This window comes from Rhinolophus sinicus, linkage group LG04 (genome assembly GCF_036562045.2).
Source record: "Rhinolophus sinicus isolate RSC01 linkage group LG04, ASM3656204v1, whole genome shotgun sequence".
NCBI classification, from domain to species: domain Eukaryota; kingdom Metazoa; phylum Chordata; class Mammalia; order Chiroptera; family Rhinolophidae; genus Rhinolophus; species Rhinolophus sinicus.
This window is the reverse complement of record NC_133754.1, coordinates 158,683,277-158,700,204: the sequence shown is the minus strand read 5'-3', so window position 1 is coordinate 158,700,204 and position 16,928 is coordinate 158,683,277. Positions and strand designations below refer to the sequence as shown.

Below are 16,928 nucleotides of genomic sequence, written 5' to 3'. Positions count from 1 at the left end.
CACAGTAAAAAACAAGTCGTGCGCTTCTCAATCCTGCCTGCTGAAAAACTTCTTTCTCAAGGTTATTATCTAGGGAAGAGATTCATAATTGCTAAACGGATAGCTTCAGTTCTTTACCAGGAGGAAGAACATCTGTTTTCTCTCCTGATGGGATACAGGTTTCCTAGGCTACCACATTTATCCTATACCCTACATTGTCACACATATACATAAATTCAGAAATACAAACTCAAATATATGAGTGCACAGGCCAAAGCTTGTTTTGTTAAACTCCTAAACGTTAGGAGAGCCTGGTCTTGTGCCTCAAACATAAGGCTTTTAAAACTTCTTTTTACCAGCCATTTTTTACTTCTTTGATGAGTTCAAGTCTCACTGCCATGAAGAGGTCTAAAGAAAAGAGCCTACTGAAAGGTTCCTCAGCAATAGAAAGTAAAACACAGAGCTAGTTGCTGCTCTGCACGTTTATGAGGAAATACATCCAAAAACTATCAGTTGAATCTCAGGTAAAATCTGATAGCATAAAGACTGATATATGAAATGTCTACTTTTCTAGTCCTTTGTAGTCTGGAGATAAGATTTAATGAGGAAACAAATATTTAAATATGTAAATCCTGTTTTGGTCTGTATGCAATACACAATAGAAAATGCAATGGGTTGCATTAAAATTATACAATTCACTGCCCTCCATATACACACACACAAAGTTGAAAATCTTTATCAGTGTACAAGTTTGACACAGAAATGTTATTAAGTGATTATGAGAAGAAAAATTAAGTCTTCCATTAAGTCTAATTTAGCATGGGCTATCATAACTTTTTTCCGTTGGTAATGTTGTGGATTAAAAAAAATTTTTCTATGCGCATTTTTTTTACAAGTAATACCATTTTACATTTGTGTGCCACTTAACAGTTTATACCAAATACTCAGCTCTTAGTACTCTGTTTATTTTAGCTTCACAAGCATCCATTATGGGAATTAATACTTCCATTTTATACAGGAGGAAACTAGGCAAGTGTGTCATACAACTAGTAAGTGACATAGCAGGGGCTCAAAATCAGATGTTAAAACCTTTAAATGATATCATCAATGACAAGCAAAGAGGCTTGAAGTGTAAGGCATATATCAAATTAAAGAATGCTGGGCTCTTATTCATCCATGGTCACCTAATTCAGGTCAAGCCTTAGCTACTCATAAATCTTTACTACGACAAACTGGATGAGGGATAAAGTGGCACATGATCTGTTCCTGTTGTGAATCATTACTTCCCACAATTTTGACCTGGTTTTCCAGTGTTCACTATTTAATATTTTACTTTTAAAAAATAATTTTTAAGGATTGGTTAGGCTCTTAAAATCTCTCAGATCTGAACTAATTGGTTGGGTGTTTTGCTTTCACATGAAAAGAGAAACAAATTCTAGCTAATTAAGAATGAATCTTCAAATATCCAAATTAGTCTTTGCAGCCATAGTCTTCTTCAAATTTATATTTGTAATATACAATGAAATTGGGCAAGTAAAAAATAATTACATAAAATTGTCTGGAAGGTAAAATGACTAATAAATGAAAAGGTTTAATTAAAGACTTCCAACTCTACTCTTTTGATCTCAACTATAGGATTTTCAGGAGGACACATATTAGTATTTTTCCTTAGTAAACAATGAGCTATACTGAATTATTAAAATGTATATGAACCTTAGCAATAGCATCATAAAAAGTCATATAGGTATCTTTAATAGACATATCAACTTTGTCAACTCGCAGCAAGCCACAAATTTAACTGGGAAATACAATTTTCTTTCCAATTTTAAAATAGAAGAGTACATAGAAATATGTGGTAAATCAAGGAAAAAGGCAGATATAAACTGCTACTTTTCAACAGGAAGTAAAATCCTACAATGTATTCTTTTCAGTATTCTGGTTTTACAGTTTTGGTGAGTATGAACGTTGATGCTAATCCCGCAACCCACAAGGGCAGAGTATAAAATAAGTAAGGAAGGACTGATAAGAAGTGAGACACAAAGAATTAAAAACTAAAAACAGAAGTACTGGTTTTAATAATATCATTAGTAAACACATCTCCAACATGAAATTATTAACCAGAATAGGGAAAATTTGATGCCCACTTTTAAGAAAACATATAAGAAATATATTCCACGAAAAGAAGACCTTGGTTAATCTACTTATTTAAGTAGCTTTGAAAATCATTGTTCCCAGGGAGGGATGAACATACGAAGGAACATCTTCAAAGCAAATCACAAAAATTTAGTAAACAAAGGAATAGTACAGATTGTACCCATTAAGACTGAAGTAACAGGCAAAAATCTCAGGTGGGAAGAATGCCTTCAAGAACATGTGTGAGAGAGAAGATGGCCCCATCTTTTCTGTTGACAATGTCTTTTTCTAAAAAAGGAAAGGTAAGGGGCTACGACAGGGCTTTACGTTGCAGTCAGAGAACAGGATAATGTTGGTATCAAAGATACAATGAAAACATCTATTGATTTAGCAGAAAGTGATTTTGCTTAGGACCCACTGGGAGTTCTAGATGGCGCAGACGACCAGGAGAGGGCAGCTCACCACTGCAGCTGTGAGTAAAGATGAGAATTCCTTTATTTGCCATCAAGAGGATATTCTCTACCTTATTTACACTTTCCATATTCAAATAATGAAGAAGTAAAGATACTGCCATTAAGAATTCTAAACAGATAAAGTATAATAGTACAAGTCATTACAACAAGTAGCCAGTAAGAAAAATTTCTGAGAAGCAAATTGGAGCTCATAACATGAGGCTGAAGTTGCTGACTCATGAACAGAATACACAGAGCTGGCAACGATAGTCATTATGACTACAGACGTAGATTTACTATCTTTTTATAGCAATGCACTTTTTGTAAATAGCTACTTTTTTACAATTTATCTAAATTTTCAGGTATCCAAACTTTTCCCTAAAATAAATTCACAAAAACATAATGAATGCAATTATTAATGTAGTATCTCATACATCAAAGGATTTGAAAAACATTACCTCCTGGTACTAACAGTACTTCCTCTTGGATTACACATATCTTTGAAATAGGTTGTTTACAATCTGCATGTTGCTAACATAAATGTGAAGCACTCTACTGTCAAAAAAAGGACCACAACGATCATTTAGACCTGTCTTGTTTTCCATCAGAAGTCTGATACACAGCTGAAACTTTTCTAAACTAGCATACTTCTGCTCAAGGAATATGGGGATGAAATAATCTGAGCACTCAGAGCATGGTAATTTCTTTATCAAGAGTTATAGCCCTCATTTACTTAAAAAAACACAAAAAACAACAATGCTGGCTCCTATTAACAATAATTGGAAGAAAAGTAGACTGTAAGCCTTTTACTATTTCTCATTTTCATCAGTATACTACCTGCTTAGATGTTTATCTTAAATAAAATTAGGAGAAATAATGGAAAAGAACAGATAATATTGATTACATAGTGCTTAAAAAGTAATTGCTTAAATGTGGAATTTTATTTCCTTGTGAGATTCTGAATTGAGGTTTAATGGTACTACTTCCAAGCCTTTTTCATGTCATGGTGTCCAAAGAAAATGATGTCTATACAGCACATTAGAGTTAATGGAGGAGGGTACTTTCAGTCACAGACAGCCTGCCCAGAAAGTTTGAACGTCCCGGGTCCTGCCAGGCCACCCTCTGTGTCACCCTGAGGACAGAGACTTAATATACGCTCACCTGTAACTTAGTCGTATTATAGCCATGGCAGTGGCATATTAGTTAGGAAGTTCAAGTATAAGTATATTTGGCCAAATGTAAGGGGATAAAAGGAAGGTCAAGCAGTAGCTGCAATCCCAGCTCACTAAAGAGATCAGTTTACAATATAGAAAGTGTATTACAGAAGCAAAGAAGAAGCTGAGTGAGTGTACAATGGGGTCTGGTGTTGACTTTGACTTCTTTTCACCTTTCATGTACACTGACTGTTTCAACCCCTGTTCATTGTAACAAAAACAAAAGGCATTTAGAGAAGCTTCCTCGAAAAATATTATTATAGTTCTAAAGACGAAAAAATAATAAATGAGGCTAAAACATTTTTCTTGGTTTTATACTTTAAAAATCTCTCTCACATGGCTACAAGATTAAGTGGGAAAACTATGGTATCAGCAACAGCCAAAACTCTGGTTACCAGCATTGAGAACCCGGAGGCAGTAGATGAACACACAATCAAGTCACCAGGAGTCAGAACTAAATCATAAACCACAGTGCCCTGCCCTTTAACCAAAAAAAAAAAAATCAACAATACAATTCAAATGGTAATTAAATGAAAGATCAATAATAAAACACAGCAAACTAAATCAACAATGTAGTTTGTCTGAACTCCATTGCAAAGACCTGCTTCTTGGAACCCCAGCTCTGGGTTCGAACAGCTCTGGCTGCTAGAGAGTTCAGCTTCCATAAGGCCCCTCCCTCAAAGAGTACCAAGTCTCCACTAAGAACAAAAGTTTTTAAAAACACCTGCATGGAAACTACCGTGTCTCTGTCCCTAAAGACTGTAGAGGCCCCAAATAGTTCATCTTAGGAAAGTCCTGAACAGCTCCACTTAAAGGCAGCAAACTTTATAAAACTGGGTCTGCAACTTGATAGTCACACAGGGCTATGCTCTGAAAAGGGGCCTGTGCTTGATTTTTCTGTTTTTGCCATCTTGAAATTCTTAAGAATTTTATCTTTGAACTTGTGGTTAAGTGAAGACCAATGGGACAAAGGAACACCAGCAAAAAAAATATGCCAATGTCAGCATAGGCACCAAGCACCTGGCCTTGGCTGCCCAACGGAAAAATGTACACACCTGGAGCAGTTTAGGGTGGCATAAGGCACTCAAAGGTCAGCCAGGACTGAGCCCACACCAGTGGTGGCAATGTTGGCAGTGGCTGCAGGAAAGAGGAGGGGCTCTGCATGGAACATGCCCTGGAAAGCCAGCTGATCTATCTGTCCCTGGAACCTGCCCCAGTAGCATATACACAAACATTAAATCTTCAGCCTGAGAGTCAGGACAGGGTATACCAGTGCTCAGACAGTGAACTTGGTCAGTAAATTACTGCATAGTAAAAGCATATACATGACATTAGCATATTAAGGAGTTATTAGGATTCTTTAAAAAATTTAGAATCTCTACTTTTGAAAAATGTTGTAACATTGCAAAGCAATACCCACAGGCTTAGAAAGAGAATTAAAGATTGTCACATTTGATGAAAAAGAACACTATTTTCATATGAAGCTTTGGATGAACCAATTATTAATAAGAAAGACAATTTTTAAAATTAATTTTTCCTTATAATTGAAGATGTAGCGATAGAATGCATAACCAGGCATTTTGAATTATATACAAATCATGAAGCCACTTTTGGTTTCCTGTACGGCCTCCACAAGTTATAAGAAATGGCAGAGGAAATATTTAAATGCCATTGTACACATTCACATTTAAAATTAAATCCACACAAACCTGATTCATATAAAGTTATATATTTTTAGAAAAATTGTTCTGTAAAAACCATCAGCTCTAGGTGTCCCGTGTTTACATTTTGAAATCATTTATCAGAAATGTATTCCAACGTTGTCAAAGCTTATAAAAAGTTCTTAACAGCTCCAGTAACAGTTGTATCATCAGAAAGACCCTTCTTAAAATTAAAAATTGTCAAAAACTATTTGCAATCTGGTTTTTGCCAAGAGTGACTGACATTATTTTCAATTATATCAACTAAAAATGAAGTTGCTAGAAGTATAAACTCTGACAACCTAAGAATGATTTTGCAGAAAAGCGAGCCAGAAAAATCAAATGATGAATCAACACTTCACGCTGATAAAGCATTATTTCTAGTATTATATAAAATCATAACCTCCCAAATATTATTTTTGTAACTCATAACTTTCTGTTGTTACTCATGCATTGCTATTACTTATAATACATTTCATAAGAACATATTTTTAAAGGAAAAAGTGTTAAACGTTAGTACCTTTAACTGTACTTTCTCCCTGCTTTTTAAATAAGAACCCTGCCATTTTCATTTTGCACTGAGTCCCACAAAATATGGAACCAGCTCCGCCCCTGGGAAGCTAATCCAATAGTTCTCAATGCTTGGCTATTGTCTTGCAAACTTCCTCTAATTCTGGAAGGCCACCTTCAAGAGACATCCATGCCCTCCTACCTGTCTTGTCCTGACTACACCTTTCTCTATTCTAACTTCTGTGCTGTGATTCCCAAGCCTGTAATCCTGATCTTGAAGGCTGGGATTTTCCCATTTTATATTTTCTCCCCAATCCCTCCACTTTGTCACCCTCAGAATAATACTAAACAATAATTTCCCTTAATTCCCTAAATTCAATCAGACTTACTAAATTCATGAAGTCTCATGGGCCATCCTTTGATTTGCCTCTCGAGTATGTGACTTAATCCCATACTCACTGAGATCATCCTAGACAGAGTCCTCCTAACCTTCTACTGGGAAGAGAACTCTTGACCTCACACATTATCTTTATCATCAGAACCTCATAAAACCCCCACAAGACCAGCTGAGCAGATTCTGATGTAAAATTCATCCTATTTTGCAACGAAAGCAATTGAGGAACAGAGAAGTAAAGCACACTGCTCAAAGTCATGATGAAAGCAAACTGCTCAAGCGATGGAGACGGTGTGATCAGATACTCTCCTCCATTACATCATGATATCTGGTCTCCTGAGTCCTCCAATTTGCAATAAAACTTCAGTCAATGTCTCATCCAAGACCTTTCATACTATACCTGACTACTGCCTAGAACATAGAGCTCCTAAGCTTAAAATTTTAGGAACACCAACCCAACCTCAAATGAGGTTTTAATCTGTATTTTAAACTGGTATTTCCTATTACTCCCACACTGCTCTATACTTCAGTCTTTCACCTGCTTTGCTAACCTAACAAATTTTTGTCCATGCCTTAAGGTTCAACTCAATCAAATGACACCTCCCTCAGGAACCCTTCCTTGATTTTTCGCATCAAGAAATAGTCTTTTATTCCTTTGACTTTCTACTGAAGTTCGTATGTATGCTCCTATAGCACATGCCACATCTTTACCTTGGAGGGACATTCCATAAAGACTCATTTCTGTAACACCACAAGGCTTAGCAATGAGTCAGTATCTATCTCATTTAGCCGCAGGACACAGCTTGTCTCACCATTCATTCAAACATTTATTACCTACCATGTGCTGCTACCCTACTAAATGTTGTGGAAGCGATTCTATGAAGTCCAGGGACTCCAGATAAAGACGCAGGACTAACACATGCATACAGAGGGTGCCAAAAAAATGTACACACATTTTAAGAAAGGAAAAAACTGTATTCAAATGGTAATACTCAATATATAATGATAACAAAAGATGAATACAAGTCATGTGTATACGTGTTTTTAGCACCCCTGGTATACAGCTGCTCCTTCTCCAAGTCCTCCTTAAATAACAGTAAAGGGATTTAAAGAGCCAAATGGCCTCCAAATTCCTCTTCTCGCTCCACACTACGGGGTGACTACCTTATCTGTACCTTTGCAAATGACTTTATTTTCTGGAGATAATAAATACAAGAGAAGGTGGCTGGATTGGGACAGGGATAACCAACTGAAACAGAAAGATTAAGTGAGTACATACTGAAAGGGTTCTGGGACTCCCAGCACTTTTCCCAGCTTGGCTCTTAGAATACTGTCAACCAGGCCTTTACTCTCAAGGCAGATGATTCAAACACTCTTTCTCTTCTCCAAGAATTCTAACCAACCTAGAAGAAAGTCCTGAAGATCTTCACATAAGGGGTTCCTCCAGAAAAACGAATCCGCTAAATTTCGTTAGATGAAGATTATGTGGACAAACACCCCTCCTGAACTCTGGGCATTCAAACTGTTGTTCAGTTTCCCACTTTTAATCATGAGCAAACAACTAGGAATGATCAAATATTTGATGAACACCTAACACGAGAGCTACGACCAACAGAAACAAAAACTAGAAAAGGCGATTTGGAGGAAACAGGCTATTCAGAAATAAGAAAAATTAAAATAAAATTATAAAGGATATTCTCCGAGATGTAAAACATTGTATCCATAACTTTTAAGTCCCCCCCAAGTTTTTTTAAACTTATTTTCTATATACTTATCATTAAATCTATCCAAAATCTTTTCCATTAAATTTTCTCCCTAGACACACACACACACACTCACACTTTCAAGAAACATTCAGATAACAGCGAGACAGACAGGCAGACACAAACATAACCACTCATCCTTGGGAAAAAAAATAATAGCAAAATAAGAAACTCAGTAGGTGTATGGGAAAACAAAGTTGAGCAAATCTCCCACAAAGTAGAGTAAGAAGACAGAGACGTGTAATAGGACCAAAAAAGTAAGAAAATTAAAGCCAGGAAGTCCCATATAGAAAAAAACAGGTGTTCTAGAAAGAGAGAACAAAGAAAAAGGAGGGGAGGACATCATCAAAAAAAATAATTAAACACTAGTTCTCAGAAAGGAAAGACATGCATTTCCAGACTGAAAAGGTCTATCAAGCACCCTGCATAGTAGATGAAAAGAAACCCACAATCTTATATACTTCCAGAGATTAAAAAAACAAACAAAAAACTCCCCAGCAAGTCATGACATTCAAAGGATCAGAAATCAGAATAGCTTTAAATATTTCAACATGAAGACTGGAAATTAGCAAGCAATGGAGCAATGCCATCAAAATTCTGAAAGAAAATCATTTTCAGTGGAAGAGTTCTACCCCCTCTATGCATCCTTTCCCAGGACATTATTGGAGAGGAACCCTTTCACAATGAGTCCATAAACCAAGGAAGAAGATGAAAGGGGATGCAGGACACAGAAGCTCCACCACAGGAGAAAAGCAAAATGAATTCCCAGGATGAAAGTAAAGGGACATCCTAGAATGAAAGTGGGCACCAGTTAGTGTACAGGGCAATCAGACCAGGATGATGCAGTCAAAATTTTCCCAAAAAAGATGAAAACTGATGGAAACCGCAAAGTGTCTGAGCATACTGGGAGGAGATTTACATAATCTGAAAAGAATCTGAGTTGACTTAGCAATGAGCACATGGAAAACTAAGTAAGCAACAACAAAAAGCAAGACAATACTGTGGGGTGGAGGAGGAAGGCAGGGACAGTAAAGGAAAATTCATGATTGTATCTAATGATTCAGCTATCCAATAACTTTTATGCAGTCATAATAATGTAAAACACTGACTACGGATCTATCTGAAAGGACAATATCATCATACCGGGAAGATAGGAAGAATGCCTGCATAGAGTCAGAGCAGAAGGAGGTAGAGAAAGGTAAATCTTACTTTCCATAATGAGAAATCTATAAATTCTAAAACTGAAAAATCAAGAATTACAAGACTATTACTAAGAGGAAGAGAGGTAAAAACCCAAAGAATCAGCTAAAATAATTGACCATATTCACTTTGGAGAAGGGTGAAATGGAGGTGGTGGGTGGTGACAAAATGCTGTCTTTCATAACAAAATCTAGAAACTATTAACTTTTTAAAGCTATGTGCAAGTATAATTTGATAAACATTAAAAAATAATTAAGCCCTTGAGGGTTTCAACAATAGTGAGAGAGATACACATATAAACTGATAATTATAAGACAGGGTGTAAGTGCTGTGACAGCAATTTATCTGTGTATCTATAGTGGTACTTGTTACAGTCTGCCTTGTATTCTGGGCATTTGTGTACACATTATTATTTCCTCTACTAGGTAATGAACTAGAAGGATACTTACTCTGTCTCACTCACCTTTGATAATAGATCTTGACACAGCAATGTACACATCGTAGTTATTAAATATGTAACTAAATCAACAACACAAAGATGGAATTTCCTTTACAAGTGTATTTAAATTTGTGTGGGTGTTTGTTGTTGTTGTTTGTTTGTGTTTCAACTGCCCAGACACTGAACCTTCCTTCAGTGCTTGGGAAAGTCCTCGTCTTATGAGGCATAGCCAGTCTTCGATTAGAGAAGGTGGAAAAGTCAGATATTTCTTTCTTCCTTGCACACTTCCCCATTAAGATACAGCTGCTACACTCTTTGAAGGGAAGCTGGCAAGAAGAAACAGCAGAGACCATGTGGAATCCCTTTTGGTGATGGGGGCCGGCAGCTACCTCCACTTCCAGCTTCTAGCAGCATCAGATATCCAACACTGGTGACGTCAGCAGTGCCAGCCACTGCTCATGGGACCAGCCGCAGCAGTGCCTTCACTAGCCCAGACCTAGAGTGTGATGTGCATTACTGCTGGAGAAGTCGCCTAAGCTTGTTTACCCAATCCTATCAGAAATTCTGTGAGAGGGCCAATACCCTTTTTCTACTTAAGCCAGAATTGGTTTTAATTGCTTACAACTATGAACCGTGTCTGTAGTTAGCGCCGCTGACAAGTTAGTGTCCAGACCATGTTACTGATCACTGATCGCACCTTGCAACCCTATGGTAATTTCAGTTTTATAATACTCTTTCCCAACAAACAGTCACGTAACTTGGGAAATCTTAAAATAATTGTCATTAATCTCAACATCTCTACACTAAAAATGAGGAACAGCAAACACTAGTTATAGATACTAACTTATTGGCAAGAAGTAGAAAAGGTATTCAGGATTTTTAATTTGCATTTTGCTACGATGAACTGATTAAATAACACTACTGTAGATTAGTAGTTCTCAAGAAATAAGTTAATTACATGTTAATATAAATAACTTTTATGGAAAAAAACTGTATTTTCCAAAATAAAAAGAAACTAAAAGAGTGACATTGTTTTGTATTTTTGAAATACTTTTTATATCTGGCTTAATAGAAAATAGCTGGATTCTCAGATCTATTTCTGTATTCAATTTGTCGTGATACGTTGTTTTGGTTGAAGAAAATGAAGATAATCTGGCCTCACAGAGATATGCAGCTGGAAAAGGGAATTGTATTTCAACAGTCATTTAACATAACTGTGGATATTGTTCTTTAATACCACACCAAACTCAACAAGTGGTAGTTTCTTAGAGGTTAGTAAGAAAATACTATAAGAAAATATAAGGAAATATATGTTATAATGACGTTTATTAATTTACAATATTACAAAGATCTCAGGATCTTTCCCTTATCACTGTTAAGAATGTTGGGCTCAGCAAAGAAGCTCACTCATTTAGTCTTCCATTCCTTGCATTATAGAACCTACCATGAGTCATCTCGTCCCATTTTCATTGAATGACTCAAGTCAAACAGCTAAAGCCCTATGATATGTAACCAATATGGATTCCCAAAGAGTTGAACAGAGTACCACCATGCTCATCCATTAATATCTATTCAATTGTTTATATTCTTGTTTTCCTGAAGTGGCTGAATTCAAATGCTCAATGCTGACAAACAGAAAACTATACACATAGCAGTAGGTTGTTCTGACGCTAATCACAGGGCAGCAATGTGAGCAATACTGGTGATTATTGGAACCATCACTCATTTGCAAACCACTCTCTACAGTTCTAGAAGCATTTTCAAGCCCTTTATCTAATTTCAAGTATATAATAATTCTTGAAGAAGGTAGAGATGTTACCATCTTTTTATGGATAAGCAAACCCAGATAATTAATGGGCTTAAACCCAAACCTTTGACTCTTTTTAATGCTTTTTCCTAGATTCTATCATCCGAAACTCTCTAGTCATGATCATTTCCCCCTCCTTCCCCATCTTTCAAAAAACAATTGATATTCATAATAATGAACCTGGGATCCTCAAAACTCCAAAGAGCCTTCCGAATTTTCCCAGATAACATTAAAATTAGTAACAAAAGGTAAACATTTTAAAATTTCACAATTCTTTGTAACTTGACCACAAAAGCAGTAATTTCCCATTAAAGACAACTCTTTTTCTTAACTGTGTCAGCCAACTTTCAAAATTATTGTCTTAAAACAAATGTATTTATTATTCAGTGAGCATTTGAGTACCTACTATGTATGGCAGTTGGTATGAAACTGTTCAGATTGAACAAATTTGCCAGTTTTTGACACAATGGCATTCACTATAATGAATAAGCCATGATTATTCTGGTTCTACTATCTCTACATAATTCCCATATATGTAAGACATAGGGATAGACCTTCTATTAACACCAGTATTACGAATAGATTCTGCTGTACATTCCAATCAGTAATGTTCCAATAACACTCATATATTACTATTACTAACATAATAAAGGAATCAAAGAGAGACTTTGATGAACATTTTAGGAAAATTTTAAAAATCAGTGAAATATAATTTTCTGGCTCCTGATTTCCAGTCTAAAAAGTGGACATACATTAATTCAATTTCCACTTTTAAAAATATATGTTGATAGGATGGTTTAACTTCACACAGTCTGCCTTAAAAAAGTTAACTTTAAGCTGTATCAAGAAAGTAAGAAGATATTTATAGTTATATCTATGAATCTTAAAAATAATTTTGTTTTTCATCTTTGCTGAGATGATTCCCAGCAGTTATTTCATATTTTCTTTCACATTAGTGTCACCTGCCAGTGGTTCAAGGACCAAAATGATAAGAAATCTCTGTTGGAATTTAATGTAAATCTTTGATGTAATCCCCCTGGTCCCACTATATAGATGTTCACATGACATGATCAATTTAAATGAAAATACATGGAATGTAAGTTTAAAATTCGTTTTCTTTTATTCTTCAAGGTCATTCAGTTTACCACATTCAGATAAATCTATATCATGAACATAGATAAAGAAGAAAAAATTGATCAACAGAATAAAAATAATGAATGGTCATAAACTGCAATAACAATAATGTCTTTGACTCACCAAGGTTCATTAAAGAAGCAATGTAATTAAAATTTGCTTTGACACTGCCATCTTTATTCATAAATCCTGGAAAGCCAACCTCCACTATAAGTGATACAAACTAACATATTTTTTCATTACACTTATAAATCACTCCTTAAAAAAAAAACACAAAAAAAACTTATGAAAATAAAAGGGTAGCACAATCTAGTTGCTAACCTTTATTAGCTTTTCAGGAAAAGGAAATCACATTATCTGTTGATTTTTTCAGAACATAAAAGTTGAATTTCCCAATGAAGTGCTTTGTCACCACATCTGTAGATCTCCTGGAATGCTACACCTTATTATAGTGGCCATCAGCATGCTTGTTCTGAATTTCACTAGATTCCCCATTTTTTTGTGACAAATGCTTTTACTGATGGAAGTGACTATCAGTTGTCTAAAAACAAATGACTCCGGCATATTTTTAGATGAAAAAGAAAACTAGTTCACATTAATACTGAGATTTTTCTGTAAAAGTCTGACTCCACTTGTAGGAGACTAGTAAAAACAATGTTTCACCTTTCATACAAAATAATTCTATTAGTGATTATTAGCTCTCAAACACCGATGTTCATATTATAATATGGTATTAGGTTTGTCTTCACTCGATGCTATACCAACAGGTAGATAAGAGATATTAAGCCAAAATCAGCCCTGGCTAGCATAAGGCTAACTTAACTTGGGTTGACTAGTAATCTAAGTTAAAACAATTATTTGCAAGGCTATTATCACTTAATCCTGAATTTAGTTACACTTCAAATTTCGCTTTTACACTAAATAGAAATCTCTATGTATTTTCCTCTAGTGAGTGCAGAAGACTACAGGGTTTACATTTCGTATGTGACTATAAGTAATTTCTTAAAAATATTCAGATGACAAGAAAGGGTAAAATTAAAGAATTCCAAAATTGGCTATTAAAATCATATTCAGAGTATATTAAATTAAGACCAATGATTGTTACGCTACTTGGCTCTGGCTCATTTGGGATGCATATGTTAACTTTTGCCTTTGGCAAAAAACTAAAGACAGATTTCATAAATATTTGGGAGCTCTTGGTCACAACTTTTCACTCAGGATATAGCTCCTGTTTTTTCAACTAATACTGCTCACATATTCTTTTATGAGTTATTTAAAACCACTTAAAGAAAAACACCTATCCATCTTGGATATAGAAGGCGGTTTCAGAGCGAGGGAAAATCAACTTCAAGTTCTTCAAATCAGAAATATTAGATCCTAGTTCTATAAATCCAATTTATTTGCAAAAATTTAAACTATTTGGTATGGTTTATGCCAAACTATAATAGATATATTAAATAACTATTGCTTTGAGAAGCAGATTAGTTAACATTACAAACATAAATCTGTTTTATGTACTAAAAAAGGCAAGGCAAGAACAAAGGGAAGAAAACAGGAAAATTAAATTAAAAACACTAATGTAAGCTAATACTGCTTACATATGAACATCAAGATGCCAAGGGACCCAATACAATCCTCAGTCTAACATTTTCAATGGCACAGACTAGTGATCACACGATACTGGTGATACTCTCTAGTTACCCCTGGCAACCTTTCTCAACTGTAACGATGCTACCCCACAATAGCTTTCACTGGGCAGCTTTCTCTTCACTTAGCTGAATGCTCTGGGACCATCTGCGTCGGCAAGCATAAAAGGCCAGCCTGCCTGTGGGCCCGTCACTCTGAACACCACCTCTCTGACCCTGATTAAATACAACTTTCAATCCTTTTTGTCCTCCCTGTTGACTTCTCCTATTAAGGGAGCCCTTTGACAAAGAAAGCGGAAGAGTGGACTAACTGCCCCCAAGAAAGGTGATGTCTGATACTGCTCAACACAAGGATTAGCGAGCCAATACATCACAAAAGCAAGTTTGGGGGGAGGGGAGAGGTAAAGAAAAAAATGGTTTTAGCTAGAGCTTTGACTAATTCAGTAGGTACACAATTCAACAAATAGCTATACAAGAGGCCTTCTTTGAAAGAAGTAACTATAGCAAAACAATAATTTGAAGAGATACCTTTCAACATCTTGACATAAGGCCATGACATTGACAAAAATACCAGGTATTTGTTTTCGATTTGATTTTTTTTTTTATTAAAAAGAAAACTTACAGTTGAAGACAGGAAAGATGGAGCAAAAATTAGAAACAGAAAATGTAAATAAATCATAATTGCAATTTACTGTCTCATTAGAAAACAAAGGTAGCTTTGCTTGTTAAATGCATTAAATTGACATTAGAATAGTTATTCAAATATTTAAATAAGTATTTAAATAAAGGTGGAAAATTACAACAGTACAAAGAATCATTTTGCAAATTATCATGTCTAGACCCAGAGAACTTCAGTCTAAATGGGCTGGTTTCACAGGATGAAGTAATTGACTTCTTTAATATAAAGAATTCATTCTAAAATTTCTAGGCAGATGTAGGCTTGTGAAAATGATCTACGGTTCCTTAAGGTAGTCAGAACCCATTCATAGGGGCGCAGATCAAAATCACCGCGTTCGCTAATAGCGCCACTTTACCGAGTAACTCATAAGCCTCCCTGCCCCCACATCAGACCAACTAATAAATGGTATGGTTGAGTCAACAACCAACAAAGCAACTGAATAATGCAACCTCATAACACCATAAAACAAACACATAATACAACCTAAAAAACTTTATTCAAGTTCACACTAAAGTCAAACTTATAAAGTAAAACTTGACCACACTTAAAATCAAAGAATGGCCAATAAGCCTAGAAAAGTCAAATGTGTGAGAGAGATGGAGGGGTAGGGGGAAGTTTCTAGAATGGGTGGGAATTTCATTGCTGAAACTGGGAAAGTCCTGGACAAACCAGGATGAGTAGGTCACCTCCAGGGAAGCCCCATATCCTTGGAAACTATTATGTACCATGTACTAAGCAATGCACCAGATTTTTTTAGAACTGAATTTAATCTTCACAACAACCCTATGAGAAACGAATTTTTTAAATGAAGAAGCCTCGCTAACTATGAGGATAAGTGATCTCAACAAGGCTGCACTGTTAGAAGAACAGGAATCTGAATCTGTCTGCTTGTCTCCAAAATCCATGATTCTTCCATAATACCAACTTGTCTTCAGGAGTTAGGTAAGATGGTGGGTGGAACCATCATTTTCCTTCAGAAGGCATAGGGTTGGCAAACCCAGCAAGCCCATATTCTATACATCTTGACTATATATTGCAGTCCAAGAGAGCTACAAAAAAACACAATGTTTCATTAATTATATGAGTAAAGGGTGGCATGTGAGCTGATAATCAAAGTGACAAACATTTTACAAAATCTATAGAAAAAACCATTCCTACTCTGCTGGGAACAATTCCTCACTGCTAGATGTTCTGGTTTGCTGCGCCTGGGAATTGGGTCCTATGGAGAATGACATACATTGTATGTTTGGTCCAGGGGGCAGGGTCAGGGGGAGAGAATGATAAGCAACACGCTCCAGAGCAGGATTCAGATACAATACTGAAAAGGAGGGTGCCGTTTTCCCTTTCTAAGGTTCTCTGATGTCTCCAATAGCTCCCACTACCAAGATACCCAACACACTATCACTACAATCAATAGGATCCTGGTACCAACTTGGCTGAAAGGTCCACAGATCAGAAGCCACCTTATCAAATGTCAGGGTAGTTTCCCGGTAAGGAGCAGAAGTGACCCAAGCTACTCAGCCACTCCATTACCTACGTCAAGTCGTACGTGCTCAGACAGGCAAAAGAAAACAAACCCACAATCCTTCTCTCCTCATTACTGCTTAACGAGCCCACGCCTTCTATGTGCCACGTAATAGGCCCTGGAGAGGAAGAGTAAAACATGGCTCTACCTTTGAAGTTTTATACTATAGAGGGAGCAGTAGGTTTCAAAAACATTAAAAACTAGAAACAATAAACTCATAGAAACAATAAAGAAAAGCACACACTATAACAAAAGTTACATGAGCTCAGTGAACAGAAAAATTGGGAGTAGGGGTAGGGGTGTCCAATAGAACTTGAAAGAAGAACAGAACTCAGGTTAACTGGAGAAGGAAT

The 16,928-nt window shown here is 36.0% G+C and overlaps 1 protein-coding gene and 1 long non-coding RNA gene across 4 annotated transcripts in view; both read right to left on the bottom strand.

The window, feature by feature from the left end:
* The window catches only part of ZCCHC7 (zinc finger CCHC-type containing 7), a 190,945-nt gene that overhangs the window by 67,953 nt on the left and 106,064 nt on the right, over window positions 1-16,928 (bottom strand). The window lies entirely within an intron of this gene.
* LOC141571154 (uncharacterized) overlaps window positions 12,689-16,928 on the bottom strand; it is a 38,249-nt gene continuing 34,009 nt past the window's right edge. The window contains exon 2 of the long non-coding RNA XR_012495851.1: window positions 12,689-16,099. This is a non-coding gene — a long non-coding RNA (uncharacterized LOC141571154). The remainder of the gene's footprint in view (window positions 16,100-16,928) is intronic.